Source organism: Phyllostomus discolor, chromosome 6, assembly GCF_004126475.2.
Source record: "Phyllostomus discolor isolate MPI-MPIP mPhyDis1 chromosome 6, mPhyDis1.pri.v3, whole genome shotgun sequence".
Taxonomy (NCBI): domain Eukaryota; kingdom Metazoa; phylum Chordata; class Mammalia; order Chiroptera; family Phyllostomidae; genus Phyllostomus; species Phyllostomus discolor.
Genome location: NC_040908.2, coordinates 53,529,545 through 53,552,352, shown reverse-complemented (window position 1 = coordinate 53,552,352; position 22,808 = coordinate 53,529,545). Strand labels below are relative to the sequence as shown.

At 34.6% G+C, this 22,808-nt stretch overlaps 1 long non-coding RNA gene across 1 annotated transcript in view; it reads left to right on the top strand.

The window, feature by feature from the left end:
• Window positions 1-21,666, top strand: part of LOC118501143 — a 48,863-nt gene extending 27,197 nt beyond the window's left edge. Inside the window, exon 3 of the long non-coding RNA XR_004903747.1 lies at window positions 21,479-21,666. This is a non-coding gene — a long non-coding RNA (uncharacterized LOC118501143). The remainder of the gene's footprint in view (window positions 1-21,478) is intronic.
• The last annotated feature ends 1,142 nt before the right edge of the window (window positions 21,667-22,808 follow it).

Here is a 22,808-nt window from a genome sequence, read left to right as displayed (position 1 = left end):
GAAAATATTCTATTTTATATATATATAGAATATTATATATATATATATATATATATATATATATATAGCTAACATTTTGAGTGTGTGTTAACTTTGTATCCTTCTAGTTTGCTAAATGTTTTTATTAGTTTTAACAAGATTTTGGGGGGCAAAATCTTAGGGTTTTTATGTACAAAATAATATAATCTGCAAACATAGATAATATTACTTCTTCATTTCCAGTTTGGATTCCTTTTATTTCCATTTATCACCTAATTGTTCTGGTTAAAATTTCCATTGCTAAGTAGAATAAAACTTAGTGATAAAAGTGGGCATTCTTACTTTGTTCTTAACCATAGAGGGAAAGCTTACAGTTTTTCACCAATGAGTTTTATCTTCATTGTAAGTTTTTTTTTATATATGGATATCATTAGTTGAGGTATTTTCTTTCTATTTCTAGTTTATTGAGTATTTTTATTGTGAAATGGTATTGAATTTTTTCAAAGGTTTTCCTTCTGCATAAATTTAGATGATAACATGGGTTTTTTCTTTATTCTGTTAATATGGTATAGTAATTAAAAAGATGATACAACGTGACCAAGTGGGATTGAGCCCAGGAATGCAAGGATGGTACAATATTCATAAATCAATGAATATAATACATCACATAAACAAAGAGAAAGACAAAAATCACATGATCATATCAGTAGACAAGGAAAAAGCATTTGATAAGGTACAGCACTTATTTATGACAAAAACACTCAGCAAAGTGGGAGTAGAGGGTGCATACCTCAACATAATAAAGGCAATATATGAGAAACCTACAGCTAACATCACACTCAATGGGCAAAAACTAAAAGCTTTCCCAATAAGATCAGGAACAAGGTAAGTGTGTTTACTTTCACCACTTCTATTCAACATAGTATTGGAAACATAGTATTGGAAGTTCTGGCCACAGTGATCAGACAAGAAAAATAAATAAAGGGCATCGAAATTGGAAAGGAGGAAGCAAAACTGTCATTGTTTGCAAATGACATGATAGCATACACAGAAAACCCTATAGACTCCACTAAAGAACCACTCACTGTAATAAGTGAAATTGGTAAAACAGCAGGGTACAAAGTAAATATTCAGAAATCAAAGGCATTTTTGTTCACCAACAATGAAATATTAGAAACAGAAATCAGGAGAAAAAATCCCATGTGCAAAAGAAAAATAAAGTACCTAGTAACAAACCAAACCAAGGAGGTAGAAGACCTGTATTCAGAAAATTATAGAACATTGAAGAAAAAAATTAAGGAAGACAAAATAAATGGAAGCATATACCATGTTCATGGGTTGGAAGAATTAAGAGTATGTCCCTATTACCCAAAGCAATTTATAGATTCAACAAAATCCCTATTAAAATACCAATGACATATTTCACAGATATAGAACAAACATTTCAAAAATTTATATGGAACCAGAAATGATTCTGAATAGCCACAGCAATTTTTAGAAAGAAGAACTAAGTAAGAAAGATCACAGTACCCAATATCAAACTATATTACAAGGCCACCGTAATCAAAACAGCCAGGTACTGGCATAAGAACATAGATCAGTGGAACAGAATAGAGAACACGGAAATAAACCCCTGTCTCTATGGTCAATTAATATTTGACAAAGAGGGCAGGAATATAAAATGGAGTAAAAATAGCCTCTTAAACTAATGGTGTTGGGAGATCTAGACAGCTACATGCAAAAATATGAAACTCGATCACCAACTTACACCATACATAAAAATAAACTCAAGATGGATAAAAGATTTAAATGTAAGTTGTGACACCATAAAAGCCCTAGAGGAGAACATAGCCAGGAAAATTTCAGATGTTCAAGGCAGCAATCTTTTCACAAGTATGTCCCCTAGAGCAAGTGATATAAAGGAAAGAATGAACAAATAGGACTACATCAAATTACAAAGATTCTGCATGGCTAAAGAAAACATCAGCAAAATGAAAAAGAAAACAAACATATGGGAAAATATATTTGCCAATGATATATCGGCAAGTGTTTGATCTCCAAAATACATAAAGACCTCACATGACTCCACTCCAGGAAGATAAACAATCCAATTAAAAAATGGACAAAGGACCTGAACAAACACTTCTCCAAGGAGGACACACAGAGGACTCATAGACATATCAAAAAATGTTCAACATCACTAGCCATCAGAGAGATGCAAATTAAAACCACAGTGAGGTACCACTTCACACCAGTGGGAATGGCCATCATAAACAAATCAACAAACAACAAGTGCTGACAAGGTTGTGAAGAAAAGGGAACCCCAGTACACTCTTGGTGAGCATGCAGATTGATGCAGACACTGTGGAAAACAGTATGGAATTTCTTCAAAAAACTAAAAATGGAACTGCCTTCTGACCTTGAAATTCCATTTCTGGTGTTATATCTAAGTATCCTGAAACACCAATTCAAAAGAACCTATGCACCTCAATGTTCATAGCAGCATTGTTCACAATAGCCAAGTGCTGGAAACAGTGTATGTGCCCATCAATAAATGAGTGGATAAAAAAAGCTATGGTATTATGCTAAGTGAAATATGCCAGGTGGTAAAAGACAAATACCACATGATTTCACCTATAAGTGGAACCTAATCAACAAAATAAATAAGTGAGCAAAATAAAACTAAAGACATGGAAATAAAAAACAAACTGACAGTGACCAGAGGGGAAGTGGGAGGGACATAAGAGGGAAAAGAAGGGGAAGTCTCAGGTCAAGGAACATGTGTAAAGGACCCATGGATAAAGGCAACAGGGCAGGGGGAGGATTGAATATGGAAGGGGTGGTTGGTAGGGCAGCGGAAAGTAATGGGGGAAAAATGGAGACAAGTGTAATTGAAGAACAATTAAAAATATGGTGTATTATATTGATTGATATTTGTATATTGAACCATCCCTACATTCCCAGAATAAATGTCACTTGGTCATGACATGCATATATAATCCTTTTACTATGCTTCTGAATTTGTTTTACCAGTATTTTGTTGAAGATAACTATATGAATGCTTATAGGGGATATTGGTCTGTAGTTTCATGATCTTGTAGTGTCTTTGTTATGATTTGATATGAGAGTAATACTGGCCTAATAAAATGAGTTAGCTCATGTTTACTCTTCTTCAGATTTTTGTAAACCTTTGAGAAGTATTGATGTTAGTTCCTTTTATAATATTTCATAGAATTTATCATTGAAGCCATTAGGTCCTGGATTTCTCTTTCTTGGGAGAGTTATGATTACTACTAATTCAATGTCCTTACTACTTATTGGTCTATTCAGATTTTTTGTTAATTTTGTCTTGTTTAGTTTTGCTGTTCTAAAAATTGTCCATCTCATCTAGGTTATTCAATTTGTTGACATACAATTGTTTATAGTACTTTTTCATAATACTTTTTTATTTCTTTAGAATTGGTAGTAACATCCCCACTTTGGTTTCTGATTTTATAATTTGAGTCTCCCTTCTATTTTTCTTAGTTTATTTAGCTAAAGATTTGTCAATTCTGTTAATCTTTTCAAAGAACCAACTTTTGGTTTTATTTATTTTTCTCTGTTGTTTTTCTTTTCTCTATTTTGCTAATCTCTGCTTTATTTATTATTTCTTTCTGTTAAATTTGGGTTCAGTTTTTTCTTTACTTTCTAGTTTCTTATGCTATAAAATTAGATAGATGGTATGAGATCTTTCTGGTTTTAAAATGTGAGAATTCATTGCTGTGTTTTTATCCTCTTAACATGGCATTTGCTGTATCCCATAGTTTTGCTATGTTGTATGTTTATTTTTATTAATTTCTAAGTATTTTCTAAGTTTTCTTGTAATTTGTGTTTGATTTTCACAATTTAGTAAATTTTCCAGTTTTACTTCTGTTAGTGACTTCTGTTGAGTTTGCCAAATACGTTTGTTATTTTCCTGTAAGATGGCTCTAATTGTGCTTAGTTGACTTTAACTTCATTCAAAACAATTTTGTTACATTGCATTGTGGCAGCTGTCATATCAGCATGTACCTAAAAAAAAAACCATCAAAACTGGTGAATTTTCAGGTATCCATTTTAATACTGAAGATGTAAGAAAATATGCAACATTTTCGGCATATTATGTTTTACTATTGCAAGAAAGGTAAAAGTGCAACTGAAATGCAATATATATATATTGCAAATATATATATATTTGTGCAGTGTATGAAGAAAGTGCTGTGACTGATCAAACATGCTCAAAGTGGTTTGTGAATTTTCATGCTGGAGAGTTCTCACTGGACGATGCTCCATGGTGGCGTAAACCAGTTGAAGTTGATAGTGATCAAAATGAAACATTAATTGAGAAAAATCAACATTTACCACATAGGAGATAGCCAACATACTCAAAATATCCAAATCAATAGTTATTGGTGAAAATAGAAAATGTGTCTTTTATTTTATGGAAAAAACTAAACAGACTTTTTAGCCAACCCAATGACTTTAACCTGTTGTGGTCAGAGATGATACTTTGTAAAATATCTGTATTTTTTAATCTATTGACATTTAATTTGTGGCCTAGCCTATGGTCTATACTAAAAAAATGCCCCATGTGTTTGGGGCTAGATTGTTCCGAATCTGTTTGTTAGAGTTTTACTGTGTTGTTGAAATTGAGCGTATTTAAAACATTTGACTTAAAATCTTTGCCTAGGAAATCCAATGTCTATGCTTCTTTAGGGATAGTTTCTGATGATTTTTTAAAAATTTTTATTTTAATCGTTGTTCAAGTACAGTTTTCTCCCTTGGTTTTTTCCATGAATGGGCCACTCTTGTTTCTTTTCACACTGTTATTAAAAAAAGAAGAAAACACTTGCAATTTGACTGATGTAATGCTATAACTCTGGAAATCAGATTCCTTTCTATTCACATTTTGTTTTGCTCATTTGCTGCTTTGTGTAGCTGTTTATCCTGTCACTTTTCTACAATACTGCTATGAAATCTGTATATATACTTTCTCACCTCAAATCAGTGAAATGTAAAGGCTTAGGATCTTTTCAGGTCGTTTATGTGCATGTGCCTTGCCCTGCAGATGCATACAACCCCCTGAATTCCCTAGTTTGCTTAGGTACTTTTACGTTTACAAAATCAAACACACAGAGAAAAAGTCTCTCTCTTCTTACCTTTTACTCCCAGGATTTAGGTATCTTGTTGTTTGACATAACTGTAATCTTTAACCACAGGCCACATTAAATTGCTCATTTGTCTTACAATTTTTGTGTGTCTGCGTGTGGAATGCCTACCACATTTCCACACTGTGTAAGTTCTGTGTCAGGCACAATGAAATCAAGCATCTTGTGCTAGTCTTCGGGTAGCCGCCAGGCATGCTAGAACAGATAAAAACAAGTATCTGAGAATAATGTCTAAGCCATTCCTGTAGAATTGGAGACAAGGGTTCCGTGCTGGGAAGCAGGCCCTCATCAACAATGCTGTCAAGCCAAGGAGGGGTCTGGGCAAAGGGAAACAAAACACCACATGGCGTTCCTACTGTTTTCAAGTTACCCTTTTGGTGATTCAGTGCTGACTTGATTGCTGAAAGCCTTTGACTGTTTTTCCAGAGCTCTGACAGAGTTGATTCAAATAGTTTTTGCTTGATTTTTTAATGTTTCTGTGGATGAATTAACTCTTAGAGCTACTAACTGTTGTTTCTGCTCATAGCCTCTTCTAAAATATTCTTTTTAAAAAACTGCAATTATCTGTCTTTTAGAATATTTGAATGATAATGTAGGTAATAGATGGTTATTTTCCCCCATTTATGTAGCTAGCATCCAATTTTCTGAGAACAGCATAGGGGAGCTGTTCTGATATGTCTGGACTGACATACCAGGATTGAAATGTTTATTCTCCCACTCTGCTTATGGAATAAGTTACTAAATATCTTTAGACTATAATATTTTTTCTCCTGTACAAGGGGATGATTATTCATACTTCTTAACATTATTGTCAATATTAAATTTAAAAATATGTGCAAAGTGCTTAGTACTGTGCTTAAGGCATTGTAAGTATTATAAAAAATAATATAGAAAGTAATTGCCTCAATATGTCTTTGCTTATAGCTTGATTATTTCCTTAGTGTGAGTTTCTAGAAGAAAAATTGTTGGAATAAGTAGTCTGTACATTGCTCAGAATTTGAATTAATATCAACATACCAATGATTCTCCTTTGTAAAACATTGTACAACTTTACTTATCTTTTGTGAAAAGTTCTAATTTTCTACTCTCTTACCAGCTGGTTCTGTTGTACTGACACTTGAGGGAAAATGACATAAAAATGACAATTTTCAGAGTCTTCCTGTGTTCACTTGGACTTACAGGGTCATTTTAGACCAGTTATCCCCCCTTTCTGCTTGGTTTAATGGTGGCAGTTCAGTTTTGTTTAGTTGTTCTACGCAAATGCACAAACGTACTAGAGCATGCACGTGTGGGAAAAAAGAGCCCTTCCAGGTCCTCATAGACATCACCCAGAGTTAGCCGGTGGCTCTCTAATTCCTGCTGGCTTCAGACCTGTACTTCTGAGACATAAACATGCAGAGAGAAGCATTACATGTCCCTAGGATGACCATAAAATTAACCATCAATCTGGAACACTTTTTTGGCCAATATTTCATTATTTTAAAAAACTTAAACAAATAAGCCAGTACACTTTTGAAGGTAAAAGGAGATTGTCTCTGGCAAATCAGGACACACAGTCATGCTACACACAAACTGTCAGTTGGTTATCTGATTTTTTAGTCCTGCTCCATCAGGCAAGAGTCTGGAATTTGTTTGGCGGTCAGTCTTGATTTTTTGGTGGGGGAGGTATATGTACTTTCTGGTTATTTTTGTTGGGAGAGAAAGCGAAGCTGCATGGTATTTTCATCTGTAAGTCATTCCTCTCTGATATACTGGTCAATGTGCTACATTAGCATTATGGCTAATATGCCTGTTGCCCTTTCTTGGGTGTCCCTCTTCGTATTTTGGAATGTATTCCCAGCTCTCTTGGTCTGAAGCATAAACATACATGCATAACCTACTATGGCCTATCAATTAATAGTGAGCTTTAAAATAAGATGTCAACTCTTATTTCCTAAAAATTCTTTCTGTGTTAGTTCTGACCTACACTTCTACATGAAATTGGTAATATCTTGATAAGTGCTCCACTGTAAGCCTGAATACTGGAATAAAGTAGCATGAAACAAAATCAGAGCCACCTCATGGTAGTCATATAACTGAAGGGAAAAAAAATCAACTCTGTAGTGAGTCTCTGAGATTTTATTGTTGTTTGTTACAGCACTGTAATAGGCTAAACAGACCTATTACAGATAAAGTTGGCCCATGAGGGCATTGGTTTACCCAACTCTGGGAGAATAAAACTAGGTTTGATATTAGACAGTTTCTTCATTTACTTGGTCCTGTCTCCTTTTCATCTGATATCTCACTACTCTTGACCAGACACATTACAATTATGTATCCTATATTGATTCTACATATATGGATAGCTAAGGATAAGATGTCCTGCCTGTTAATGATCTGCTGCTTTAAACTAGGCATAGTTCATAAAGACTGTATCTCTGTCTGAACCTTGTGACCCTTTCATGAGAAAACTTAAACAAAGATGTCTTAACTTCCCTGTGTGACTACAGTGATTATCTCCAGTGATTCTATTACATTCTATTAGGAATTTTTAGTTCAATCCAGATGCCTAGGATAAAATTTGGAAGAAATTTTTCATTCTAGATTTCCTAAATTTGAAACACTAGAGAAAAATATCTGAAAATTAAAAATTGTAGAAGTGAATATATTTTGGGATAAAAGTCATGTAGAATAAAATATCTTGAACAGATTCTTAAAAATTTGAAGGCAGAAGGACATGGAAACTTTTAAAATAAAATCCTCAGATACTTATCTTTACTTAAAATACCATCCAGAGATAACATTTATCTTATGAGGCATGTATTATACTTGTAAACTTTGGGATTGAGCATCTCCACTCTAGCCCCTCTTATGTAAGCATTCCAGTGTATAGTGGAATAAGCCAGTCTTTCAAAAGACTACACCAACTGGGTTGAGTGTTTTAAGACCTGAATACATGATGAGTTCCACAAACACAAAGTTACTGCAAACTGATTTCAGTGATTTTTGAAAAGTCTTTTTTAAATCATAAATTACTTCTTCCACAAGCTACCAGATGATACCTAAATATAATTCATTGGAAATGTTGATAAGATTTTATAGAAAGACCACTAGGTTGGAAATTAGATAATCTAAATTCTAATCATCAGGCTATTCCACTTCACCTTTTTGGATTTTAGCTTTGTTCTTATTAAAATGAAGTTATTTGGTTAACTTTTCATATGCTTGTCTATCTACTACATTTCATATAGGACTATGGGCACATCAAACTCTCTTCTCACTGAAAAATACCAATGTTTGCTTTAATTTCTAAATTAGTGTTATTTTGAATGGGACAATGCTATGGAGTCATCTAATCCAATATCCTAACTAATAGATGAGGCTTCTCCTTGCCCTGAGGGACTGCGAATTTGGTAGCAGAGGAAGTTGCATAGTCTAGTCCTGGGCTGCAGAATGCTTCCACCAAAAGTGTTGTACATCTGTTCTTATTAGTTTATTTCTAGTGAAGCTGGAACAGTCTGTTTTCTCCTTCTAGTTTCTTGTCCCTTATTGCCAGACCAGGCCTCTTTCAAAAAATATAATGCCTATCTGGAAAAAGAACAAACACAAGGGAGACTTGTGAAACAGCAACAGACACTGGCAGCAGCCACTCTGCTGGCAACTTACCGGAAAGAGGAGGTTTGGACAGAGCCAATCAGTTTTTGCAGCTTTAGTGAACTGTACTGAGAGTATGAAAGCCTTGCACTGTTCCTTATCACTTAGAGAATAGCTGGTGAATTCTAATAAGCTCAAGCTGTCCCTTTCAGGTAGAGCAGGAAGATATTTATATAACAAAGAGAAACGCTGGAAGTCCTTTCTCTAGGTTTAGAATGGGAGGTAGGGACTACTGCAAGTGTATCACTTTTGGCTTTACCTTCTGAAAACATAGGGTGGACTTGCTTGTACTCTTTGCTCTTAAAGATTTTATATTGTATCCCTCTAATACAATAATTTGGGAAGATATGAGAGAGAGAGAGAGAGAGAGAGCAATTAAGCACAAGGTTGTCTTGGGCTTGATTTGGTTGTTTAAAATCTATAAGACTTACTCTGAAAGACAGTCCTATTACTGACAACAAATCACGTCCTAGCCAAGCACTTCTGTTAGTAAGAATTTGCCAGACAAGTAGCTAAGAATTCTTTTAGAAGAAAGCAGTCCAGATCCAAATCTCTCCTCATCTGAGCTATTTTACTGGAAATCTAAAGATGTACATATCTTGGGGACCATCAGATATGGTATTTTCCTGAAAATATATAATTGTTTTAGTTTTGATCTTAGCAAAAGAAACATTCTTAATATCCAATAAGGATGGGCTTATATGTGAATGAATATTTTTAACTGCATAAGAATTTCTTATAGATAATTTAATATTTTTATGAATAGCGAAGTAATTTCACAGTCGAAAGTTTAAATACTTTATTTAACACAATGACATTTGCTCAGCACCATCTTTGTGCCAAGCGTTGTCTCAAGTTCATCTTTCAGTGCAGTGTGGTCTATGCTAAATTAGATAAAAACAGAAAATACCAACAATATCAATTATTGAGTGCTTGCTATGGTCCTAGGATCTTTGTTTATTTATATATATTTTGCACTAACTCTTCTATATAACTTAATGAACATTTCTTCAAGTTCTCTATATAACTTAAGAGAACATTTCTCTTCTCAATAACTTAATGAGTTAGGCATTATCATTGGCCCTCATTTATTTATGAGGAAACTTAAGTGTAAATAATTTAAGTCTCTATCTTAAGATCATTCAATAGGTAAAGGACAACCAGGATTCAAGTCATACTATAAAAAGAATATTTGGAATATATTCTGTACTTTATTTACACAATGATATCATTTCTTTCCCAGTACACTGGATCGAATTTGGCCTTCTTACCCACTTGCAATAAGGGAATGGCTGAGACCCGGAAGGCCACGCATGCAGGACTACTGCAAGAGGCTGGGGCTGCTTCCTGCCAACCAATCTTCGCAGTGTGTGTAGTTGTGATCTAGGCAGGGGTCACCCAGTTGTTTCCTCGCCCCTCTCTGCCTGGGCCTTTACTTTTCTTGGATCAGCAGTATCCCTTGACTTGCCAGATAATCAAATTTCTCACAGTTTTATTGTTTTTATATGGCCATTTTGGGGGATAGGAATGAGGCTCAGATGGAAGACTAACTCTGGAGTTTTTAACAGGGGAAGTAGATGCAAATCTATTATTAACATTTTGTTAAAACTATTAATTTATTAAATGTAAATTGCATCATTTATTTACTTTATATTGAGATAAAATTTATTATTTCAAAGAGCCAATTTTAGAGCTTAGAACTCAATATGTAAGAAATCTTATTTAAATAAGTGTTTCATTAGAAAAATACATGAAAATTATGAAAATGCAAATAGAGAGCATAATTAACATGTCTTTCAATATGTCATTTAAAATAGTTAAAAGCCCTAGGAAGAATTGTAATTAGGTACTTCACAGTGTGAGTTCTAGAGAAAAGATGACCATCTTTTAAATGTTTTAAATGCAGGTTTCTGTGTAATATGGACAAGCTACTTCTTGTTACTAAAGTTCACTTTCTTCATAAATGAAAATAGGACAGGTTTACAGTGTTTTTTCATATTGGTTCTGTGAAAACTAAATAAGCTATTGCAGTAAATTGCTCAGCTCAGTACTACCTGGTAGTGAATAATAGGTAAATTTAAAGAAACCAAGAGAATACACCAAAAAAGACAAATGAAGTTCCTATAAAAATTGCTCATGGACACCTTGTAGCCTAGGTTGGTGAAACTCCATAAGGTATTTCTAGCATCACACTTGCCTGTTGTTTGCTGAGTGTTTTCTACCCTAATTGGATCTTAGTCTTATCCTCTCAGAAAATTCCTACACATTGAGCCAAAAAGCTTGCCAATTTCTGACTTCCCTTGGTTTTTACATGGCATGATCTTGAAACCGTAGTGCAAGTAACAAGCTTTCAACTTTAGTCTTGCCATGGGTCTTCCTGAAATGGACAGTTGATTTTTTTTTCAAATAATACTTGTATAGCCCTTTATGGTGTCAAGAAAATTTCACTGTTTGATACAATAACACATTTACTCTTTATTCTTCTGTAAAGAACCAATGATTATCCACACTTGAGAGAGGGCATGTGAGAGTAGATTAGTCAAACTTGAACCCAGATTATTGGATTCAAAACTTTTGCTTTGTAAACTTCGACTGGTCTATACAGTAACATTTAAAAAAGTCAATGTACTTTCAAATAGATAGTTTAGTCAATGTGATACAAAATACTCAGAGAATGCTGTCAAAGCCCAGACTCTCTGTGTTCATTGCAGAAATGATTTGAAACCTCAGCCACACTCAACACAGTACATATTGCCTAATATGTAAACCTGACTCATTTATTTAGTTTGGTTTTTTTTTTCTTTCTTCATAAGTAGCCTGTTGAGGGCAATTTGGGTGTAGTAGTGGTTTTGTCTTGCCAAAGGAGTGGAGAAATACTGATATATCATATACAATCAATCATGCAAATATTACATATGTCCATATGTCCAGGGACCAGAAGAAATCACACCACACCTTGAGCATGCTGCACATTCTCACTAACTATTTATTCTTGATTGATGAATTGCTTAAAATATGACCTGGTCACTGGGAAATCAGGCAAGAAGCCAGTCAGAATTTTGATGAGCTTGGCTTTTTGCCCACTCCTATCATAACGCATGTCCTTCTTTCCCCACTAACATTTAAAGTTGAGAAACAAAACCTGTCATCTCATTCTCCATTTGGATTTTTTGGAGGCATATACTAAATTTGTAAATAAAATCAGTTATATTGACTCTCAGCAAATGGCTTTTAAACTATAGTGCACATAAGAGTCACTTCACTGAACTTGTTAAAAATATAAATTTCTCACTAGGTCTCACCTTAGAGATCTGGAGTAAGACAAAAGTTGTGCACTTTTAATACATGTTATTGTTGGGGCCACACTTTTAGAAATGGTACAGAGAACTCATTATGTTTCTTTTTGAAAAGGTGCAAAGGTTATGTAATGTTTGTTCTAGTAAAGTATATATATCTAATAAAGTATATGTATCTAGTAAAGTATATATATATATATATATATATATATATATATATACTTTAACATAAATTTCATCACTAAACCTACTAGATCTTTAATGACTACTAACACCATTTTGTGGTTTATTCATCAATTGTGGCATCACCTCTCTGGTGTGACCTAAAAAATAGTTGTTTGATGTATGTCAATGGTAACAGTCTTGGTTATCGTGGTCATCACTAACATGGAAAGTATTCAACCCTTTAATAAACAAATAAGAAATTTTAGTGATTAATTCTGCACACATAGCAATTTATCTTTTTAATTTTTTTATAAATGCTAAACACATCCTTTCCAAACATCACAAATAAAATCAAGAAAAAAGAAGTGCAGAGTATAGAAGAAATAAGAAAACATAATAATAATGTCAGATATTAATTTTAAGTAAAATTTAATAAGAATTTCATGATATGGCCTTTGCCAGTGTGGCTCAGTTGCTTGGAGCATCATCTCACACATCCAATGGTTTGGGGTCTGATTCCTGTTCAGGGCAAATACCTTGTTGTAGGTTCACTTGCAGGCTGGAGTGTGTATGGAAGCAACCAATCAATTTTCTTTCTCACATTGATGTTTGTCTCTTTTCTCTTTTAAATCAATAAGCATATTTTTAAAGAAGCATTTAGTTATCTGGTGATAATACTGAGACTCATCATGGAGCTATAAAATTTGAATATAGCAGCCATTAATGAGTCTCAATATTATCACTAAATCAAATCAGAATTTAAATTTGGCTGTCAAATATGAATATAACAAAGCATCTTCTATCATAATACTATTTTGCCTGTGCTGTTATTTGTTATGGTTCACTGGATTTTTTTCTATAACTTTTTGCCTTTCTTGATTCATTTTTAATCAACCATTAATATGCTTGTCTGTACTCTGCTACAGTTCTTTAATAGGTATTTCTCTTTAACATATCAGAGTTTGTTGAATTTAGGTCTCTTATAAAAGAAAATGTATTAAATTCTCACCTATGAAGAGCTCTTAGTTGTGTATTGTGGTTGTCTACAAGGTAGTCTATTGAACTCCTGTTCAGAAACTAGTCACCACTCCTGCAGGTCTGAACAATATTTCAGCCTCACAATGTAATTTTCTGGCTATAGTTAGTTGGTCAAAATGTACAGTCCTAACCAATGCAATGTCAATCAGTTTTGCTCCTCAATAAATTGGAATTAGGGCAAAATAATTTTACTTTGTCTAGACTGCCCCTTAAATGGAAAATGTGCATAGACCTATCTTTAAACTGAAGAACAGAGAAAGTTCTACAGAGAGGAAAAACTAAAGCAGATACAACTCCTAAATTTATATTTTCTGCTTGGACCTCTCCTATGATAACTACATAGACAATTTTCTAGGTAATATCTTAACTTAGATATCCAAAAATATTTTTTAAAAAAAGATTTTATTTATTTTTAGAGAGGGGAGGGAGAGAGAGCAAGAGAAACATCAATGTGCGGTTGCTGGGGGTCCGTGGCCCACAACCCAGGCATGTACCATGGCTGGGAATTGAACCTGTGATGCTTTGGTTTGCAGCCTGTGCTCAATCCACTGAGCTATGCCAGCTAGGGCTCAAAAATACTTCTAATAGGACACATTTAAGCCTGATATTATAATAATCCTTTCAAAAAATTTTCCACCTGCCTTATCCTCCATTTCACTCAATGCAACTATAGATTTTGAGCATCTTACACAAAAAGTGGTATTATCTTTTCCTTCTCTCCATCTCATTCTCCAGGATTATCCCCAAATGCTATTGACTCTTTCTCCAAAATATCATTTCTCACCATCTTTACTGTTTATTTCCCTGGTCCATCTTACCATCATCTCTCACCTGGGTTACTGCTATTATTGCCCTAACAGGTCTCTTTTCATCCATTTTTTACCCTCTACAGTCAATTTTCATGAAAGCAACCAGAGTGATCCTCTAAAAATGTAAATTCCTATAACTTCTCTGATCAAAGACCTGTGACATTTACCCAGTTTATTCATATTAAGTGTCTATAAAACCCTCTTTATAACTTGTAAACCCAAAGTTCTAATGAATACATTCAGGTACTCTGATGACCAAAACTCAGACTTGTAGGACTTGATTTTTATTGGCTTTTACTATTCATGGTGATCTTAGGCAAATTTCTAAGCCCATCTGAGTCTTAGTTTGCTCACCTGTAAATGAGATTAATATCTGCTCTGCTACTTTCACAGCTCCCTTTTGAGGATCAGAATTTAGAGTACATTCAGGAGCACTACACATATGAACAATTGTTATTGAAAAGTAACACAGATCTTGTACTTTGGCATTCAAATAATAATGGAAGGAGTATAGCATTTAAATAATACAAGTCTTAGAATATGAAAACATATTAAGTTTTCATCTTTATTCTATTAATTTCACTTAAAACTATTCAAAATATAATTGAATTTGAGTGAAAATATGAAAGGTAATTACATGTAGAAAATAACATGTACAACCAGAATGCCAATTTGTTAATAATGAATGAAAAATACTGAATAAAGTAAACATATTAAGGTTCCTCAGTCCATATTCTTCCCGTAGACAGGGTTAAAGGAAAGGTGACATAGTCAGGAAGAGTTTTCTTTCTATATTTAGAAAGGAAATATATGATAAGTTAATGGACAAAGTCCCATATACTTTGTAGGATTTCATCTGAGGTCAGAATTTCGGGAATCTATAAACTACAATTCTGTTCCCACTTCTGAATTTTGATTTAATAAGAACTATTCAGTGGTATCAAATAGATGGTGATACATCAATAGTGCAATAAATGAAGGTAAAAAAAGATAATTGACATAGTTGTCAATTTCTGTTTTCCTAATAAGACTGCTAGAACAAAGAATACTAGCACACTATTTCATAAAGTAGGAATTAATAGAAAACATTTTGACTCTTATTCTATATATTTTAATTTCACAACATGTGTCTCTTTATTTGGGATCATCACTTTGTACTGAGGCATCATATCTGAAACTCAATGCCTCTTCTTGAAAGGGAGTATTACTTTTTTGTGTTCTCTTCATGAGTCAAAAACAGTAAAGATTTGCCTCTTCTTTTTCAACAACTGGAGAATCTTGTCTTTCCTATTGGTTCAGTGCAAATATTCAATCTTCTATGGAGTAAGATTTGACAAAAGAGTTTGTCTTTAGAAAAGAATTTGGAGTAAGTCTTGGAATGCAGCTAGGCTCATTCTTTCTGGTCTTGGTACACTCAACAATACCCTTTCTTCATATCCTTACCACTAAGGTAATGGGATGAGTCAGAGGTACTGCAGCTAGTTGTTAAAACCCAAGCAAACGTGATCCTGAAGGGCAACCAGCCTCTCTGGCCCTCAGGTGGTCGTGAATGACTGGGAAGGGATTTCTGTGACACAGGGAGAAGCTGACTCAATTACACCAAGCATCCTTATCCTTATTCCCTGAAGACTTGGTTTTCTCATTCCAGTGTGGGGAATTATCTTTCTCAGCTCCCACTGGCCATGGCAACATGGATTCTTCAGAAGAAACAGTCAAGTGGATATCCCTGATTGGAATTGAGCCTTATGGAGGGCACAGGCAAAAGGGTCTTGAGAAGTAGGCAGATGACGAAGGACCAGCCACACACTGAAGAGGATGTTTGTCCTGTCAGTAACACAGGAAGCAATGGAAAGTTCTACGCCATATCTCATATTTGCATTAAGAAATACCCTAGTAAATATGGAAAATGAATTGGACTGCAAGAGGGAGGGAGTGGGCAGAAGAGACCCACTGAGAAAGCTGGAGCAATGATTCAGGCTGCAGGTAATAAGGATCTGAATGAAGGCAAGCAACTGAAGATTTGAGATGACAGGAGGTAATTGAGACATATTTCTCTAGATTCTTGGTGTGAGAGGTTAGGAAAAAATAAATTGTTGTCAAGTTAAATAATATGGTTTAGAAACTTTCTTTCTCTAGGGCTGAAACACCAAAGTCTAATTAAGGCCCTCCCTTTGACATTTTAGAACTAATTAAAAGTAAATGTTTTCCTAAATCGAATACCTTCCCTTTCTCATCCTCACCCCATCACCACACACACACACACACACACCACTTCCTAACTACAATGGTTTTAGTGTTGGGAAATTTTAATGGAGACTTACTGTCTACCTTCCAATGGTTCAAGCCTGGTCACACCAGCCATCTCATTAAATCTGTCCTATTTTCTTAAGACTTTCCAGTTCTTCCCCAATGTTGTAGGCTCATGATTCAATTCCTTTGTCTTTACATAAATTAATAATCTTGATTAAATACCTGGACTGCATCAGACTTGAAGACATATAATTTCAATACTCTGATATGTACCTAAATATTAGTTTTTCAAATCACAACCAATTTGGGGCATTTAAGACAACTGAAGTTGCCTTAAATTTGCCATACCCCTCTTTCTACTTAAGTTTTTATTGTTGCTCTTCACCACCACCTTTGCTCTGGGTAGTTGCTTCAGGTTCTTCCAAAGTTTAGTTCTCTTGAGGTTTACCATATGGGTAGAAAACTTGGGTAGGTACTAATGCCCTGCTGGGCACTAATCTAGGATTTGAAAATACTTATAGGAGGGATTCTCATTGTCATTATACATCATAATCATGTATGGAATAAAAATGAAAAAAAGAACTTCACTAGGAAAATGAGAAAATAAAAAAATGTATATATATGAATGGATGAATTCCTGGGTGGATAATCTATTCCTGATGGTCTAGATGGAAGCTAAGTATCTCTAGTTTTATCAAAAGCATGGTATACATTTTGATAAACTCCCAAGAATGGAAAAAATTTTAATAAGCTATATAGCAAAAATTGTTACTTTAAAGTGTACACTTGGGACACAACTAAGCACAGTTTCATAGTTAGAGGTAGAGTATAGAACTCTCAAATATTAATGTGTTTCCTATTTCTAGAAAACTTCTTGTCTTCATTACTTGATTCAAATAATTAGTAAGAATATGTATGTCATTGCAGAAGGTAATCCACACATTCCTTTATTCTGCTGGGTCATAAGTGTCAGAACCATATACTACTGCTTATTGCTCAGCCACACCTGGTGACTATAATATTTAATAAAGATGTATAAGTCTCAAATCTGGTTATATTCAGAATAACAGGAACTACTCATGTAATCAACAAAAATGTGCAGCTAAAGCTGTTAGAAGCAGTCCTATAAATATAACATGGACTCAAAATTCACTGCCAGTCTTGTCCATAATTCTCTTTTTTTTCAGTGTTTAGGAACTTGAGCTGCTAATGAATTCTGTTAAGCATTATGCCAACCTGTTTGAAAACATGTTACACCATTTATGATTATGGGGCTATGTTCACACCAGATGAAAAGAATCTGTTTGCAACCTGTTATGTTAGTTTTGAGCCTCTTGGGAGATTAAGGTAATAAACATGATTACAGGCTTACAATTAGTCTTTGTAACTTTTCCTCTGCTTTCAGGTTTGAGCTTACTGATAACCCTCACATTGCAAGCAAACATCTTTTCTTCTTTTATATACAAAGTTATTGTTTAAATCTACTTGACTCTATGGAATACTTTTTCCCTATTAGTGGGAATAAAAACATAACGCACCTGACAAACTCCTTCTGCATATCAGCATTTACCACCATAATTTTTTACCAATATGTGCTGTGCTGCACTGTGGCCGAGTGTGTTCACATGGCTCAGTGAGTAAATCTGCTTGACAGTGCCTTTTGTCCTGCATCTTGGCAGAGGCACAGCAATTCCAAGTGTGCACTACTCTGTGATTTTCCCTAAGGTATGGCCCAGCGGGACTAGGCTGTCCTCTAGTAAATGCTGCAAAATTGAGAGATCCTATTCTGTATAACTAATTTTCTCACGGTATTCTGGGGACTCCCATCTGCTACTTAATGCCATGGGAAGACTTGAGGACAGCTAGAAAAGATGCTGACTTTAGCAAAGGTGTTTGTGCTGCCACTACTCCCCTTCCATTACATAACTGAAATTAATGAAAATATTTATACACACACATACATACATTTATCTATATATGTGTATATGGACACATATGTATAGATATGCATACATATACAAGGTCTGTCCAGAAGGTGTCCAGCCATGTAATATGAAAAATAGAGACATTTATTGAAGAAGATACAAGACACAAAAAACATTGTACATAGGACAATGACACCTTAATCCTCTTCAAAGTAGGCACCTCGGTACCTCACACAGCTCTCCTAATCACCATAAGCTGTCGTCATATTCTCCCGAATCTCATCAAGGGTCTGAAATCTATTTCCTTTTAAAGGTGATTTTAGTTTTGGGAGAAGATAGAAGTCTCAGGGCATCAAATCTGGGCTGTAGGGGGAATGAGTCACCTGGATGATTTGATGTTTCACCAAAAACTCTGCACAAAATGTGATGCATGAGCAGGTGCATTGTAGTGATGAAGCTACCAATCACCAATTGCTTGTAGCTGCAGCCTTCCGAATCATCCAAATAGTTTCCTTGGAGGAATGTTCAAGTTTTTGCTTAATGCAAAAACTAATGCAGAATTGTCGTTCTACTTGCTCAGTTATTTTGAGTGCAATGGCCACATAGTACAATTGCTCACTCAACAGTATCTATCGCCCCCACTGACTATACAGTGAAGTCATCATTGTCCACACATGTGCTTCCCAGTGTACTCTCCTTAGCTGCCAAGTTACATAGATGTCATGCAAACTGTTCTTGTTATTTTAACAATGGCTGGTCTTTTTCTGGACAGACCTTATACGTTTATGTCTGTGTTGATAAAATGAATTTTCTTAGTGATGGAAACTCAGAAAGGGTGTTAAATGAATGGCACAAAATGAAATAGATTTAGTGAGACCTATCTAGTTATGATACTAAGGAAATATCACAGTTGATTAACAATTCCCTAACCAAGATGGCTATACAGAGTTACAGAAAATATAAGAAATCCTGATAGGGCCTGTCTGGTGTCGCTCAGTGAACTGAGTGCCGGCCTGTGAACCAAAGGGTCACCAGTCAGATTTCCAGTCAAGGCACATGCCTGGGTTGCCGGCCAGGTCCCAGTAAGGGGCATGCAAGAGGCAACCACACATTGATGTTTCTCTTCCTCTATTTCTCTTTGCCTTTGCCTTTCTCTATAAATAAAATAAATACATTTTTAACAGATAAGAAAGAAATTCTGGTAGACTATCGTTCATATACTGTAATTTGAAATATTGCCCAAAGGGACACAAAAGGGGTAGACAAAATGTAAGATAAAACATGGAAAGAACACGACGAGAAGAAGAAGCAGGAAGAGAAGAGAGACATATAAAAGTACTGTGTTAAGCCCTGGCTGGTGTAGCTCAGTGGATTGAGCGCAGATTGCGAACCAAAGCATCGCAGACTCAATTCCCAGTCAGGGCACATGCCTGGGTTGCAGGCCATGACCCCCAGCAGCCGCACATTGATGTTTCTCTCTCTCTCTTTTTCTCCCTCCCTTCCCCCTTAGAAATAAATAAATAAAATCTTAAAAAAGAAATTGCAGTCAGTAATATTAACTCTTTAAAAAAAGCACTGTGTTGAGTAAAAAAGATTTTATGTGAATTAAAGCTAAGTTTAAAAAAATAAAAAATTTTATTTGAAGCAATAAATGGAAATTAGCAAAGTAAAGAAGCAAATCAGGAGCAGGAACATAGAAGAAAACATAGAAAAACATAGAAGAAAAGGAAGACAAAATCAAAGAATAAAGGGCCATCAAAATATAATAGACAAAGGGACGGGCAATGGACATCAAATACATTGAGGATGGTAATTCTTAAGAAGAGACAATGGTAACAAAAACAGAAGCAAACAACTACTCATATGCTTAAATAAATACTACCATCAACCAACAGATAATTAAAAATAAATGATACATTAAAGGAAAAGTCATGCGCTAGACTTTTAAACATAGAATAGACTAAGTCATTTGTAAATATAATAAAAGATAATGCATAATTAATTCTTGCCTGCCAATATATTTTATTTAAAAAGTCGACATAAATTAGGCCACCTCTACAAGCTTCTTTTCTTTATTTTTTTAATTTTGTTTTTAGGGAGAGGGGAAGGAAGGAGAAAAAGAGGGAAAGGAACTTTGATGTGTGAGAGATACACCAATCAGTTGATGTATCACAAGGCCCCAAATGCGGTCCTGGCCTGCAACCCAGGCCTGTGCTTTGACTGGGAATCTGTGACCTTTTGGTTCTTAGGCTGGCATTTAACCCACTGAGACACACCAGCCATGGCAATTTTCTTTAGGAAAAAAAAGTGCCTATAAGTAGAGATTAGGGTAATGGGGTGAAGAAATTTTGTTGCTAAATATTATTTCATGCATAATTTAAAAATTATATAACTATAAAGCCTAGAATATATTAAAACTCTTAAAATTAATTTTTCCAAATTTGGAAACACCTATAGCAGAGAATAAAGTCTTCAGCAGACAGAGTAGCTGCTGAAAAACAATAGGATCTATTGGTGACTTCACTAATTAGAAATAGGATGTGTCATGAATCTACGGTGTTGAAATCCAATTGTGAGAAATATCAATGGACAAAGAAATCACATCTGTAACTAGATCACTCCTGGGGCCTCCCTAATCAAATAACTTGAGACAATAACCAAAGAAATAATATTAGAAGAGCAAATGATAAAAAAAACAAAGAAAATAAAAGTGAATATATTTTTAAAATATATGTATTTCTGTATTTCTGTATATGTATTTTCTTTGTGTTTGTATTTTGCTTATGAACAGAAAAAACTCATAAAAATAAACACAACTACCTTTATTTACATTATTAAAACTCTATTAAAGACACAAGTCATAAGGAAGAAATAATGGAAATTCAATTTTCTCACAGTGGAATATCTAGCACAGTGCATTGCTCTGACATAGTAATTATGATTCAAAGTGTTGAGACATTTTAAGTCTAACAGTCAAGCCTGTTAGACTTGACTTGCCATGGAATGAAGTCTCCTTTTCATTTTGGCCTTCATAGCTTCTCCTAATTTCTAACTTCTCCTAATTTCTAAGATTTTCAAGAAATCTTAGATATCTTACATTTCTAAAATTTTTGCTGGCCAATATCCTTCTACCTAATTTACTACTTAGTTTCTACTATGGATTAAGTTCTAAAGACCTGGTTTTTGTCCCTGTTCAGATTTTTAGCTCACTGAGGGCAAGGGCCATGCCTTATCATCAACATTGAGAAATGATTTTGAAATGACCCCAAAACAAGAAATCAGTTAATTGATTAATGTGCTTGCGTATGATGAAGTTTCCACTGGTTGTTAACGAAAAAATACGGTAAGCGCATTTTTTTTTTTTTTGGTTTGGAAGGAAGACATGCTTTCCTGCATTCTCTACTTTAATGACACTATGAAAGGCAATGGGCAATGATTGAGCCTTGGATCTGAGACATAGTTGTGATGTTTTCATAGGATCATATTTCTGTCTCATAAAATATTGTGCAGTGTGAAAATGCAGAATAGCCTAGTTTTATGCTCGAGTCAAATTTGAGAATTTTATCGAACTTTAATAAAACTAAAATATAGGTTTACTATGCAAGTAAACTTGGAAACAAGATTAAAGATCATGTGTCAGTAAAATGAAATTAACCTATTTACACCTTTTTTCTGGTGTTTTGTAAGCTATCCACTTGTTAGTTTTAATTTAATATAATTATTAGTCATTGAATATGTCATGGAAATTCTATAAACTGGCAAGCATTTTCCACATCTTACCAAGTACAACTTGATAAATAGAGAAAGACTACAAGTTAGCTAATAAAATTCACATACTTTATTTTTTTAAAGATTTTATTTATTTATTTTTAGAGAGGGAAGGGATGGAGAAAGAGAGAGAGAGAAACATCAATGTGCGGTTGCTGGGGGTCGTGGCCTGCAACCCAGGCATGTACCCTGACTGGGAATCGAACCTGCAACACTTTGGTTCACAGCCCTCGCTCAGTTCACTGAACTATGCCAGCCAGGGCTAAAATTCACATACTTTAAAATGAATAGCTGACAAGAGAGCCAAGTGGTGATGGCAATAACTATGTGAAATATTTTTCCTGGCTCTGCTTTACATGTTGCAGTTCACTCTTAATTAAAAGTCTTTTTCTGGAGACTGGTTCAAGAAAAAAGAAACCTGTGCTAAAGGAAATATTTAGTATTAGGACAAATGATTTGCTTTTTGCTGGCAATTTATATCTACAGGTCTTTTAAAAAAAAGAAAACAGTTCAAAACATGTTGTTCTAATAGGTACACTCATATCTTCAGTATTATTTCAAGCTCTCCTGAGGCCACTGCGGATATCCTGGAGTCTGAGCATCAATTTGATGGCTTGGAAGGGAAGTGATCTGGGGGTAATAATGGATGATCAAATTTAAAAGATTTTTCCTCATGCAGAACTCAGTCTCCATATATACAGTTGACCCTCAAACAACATGGGGGTTAGCAGCATTAAACCCCTACATAGTTGGAAATCC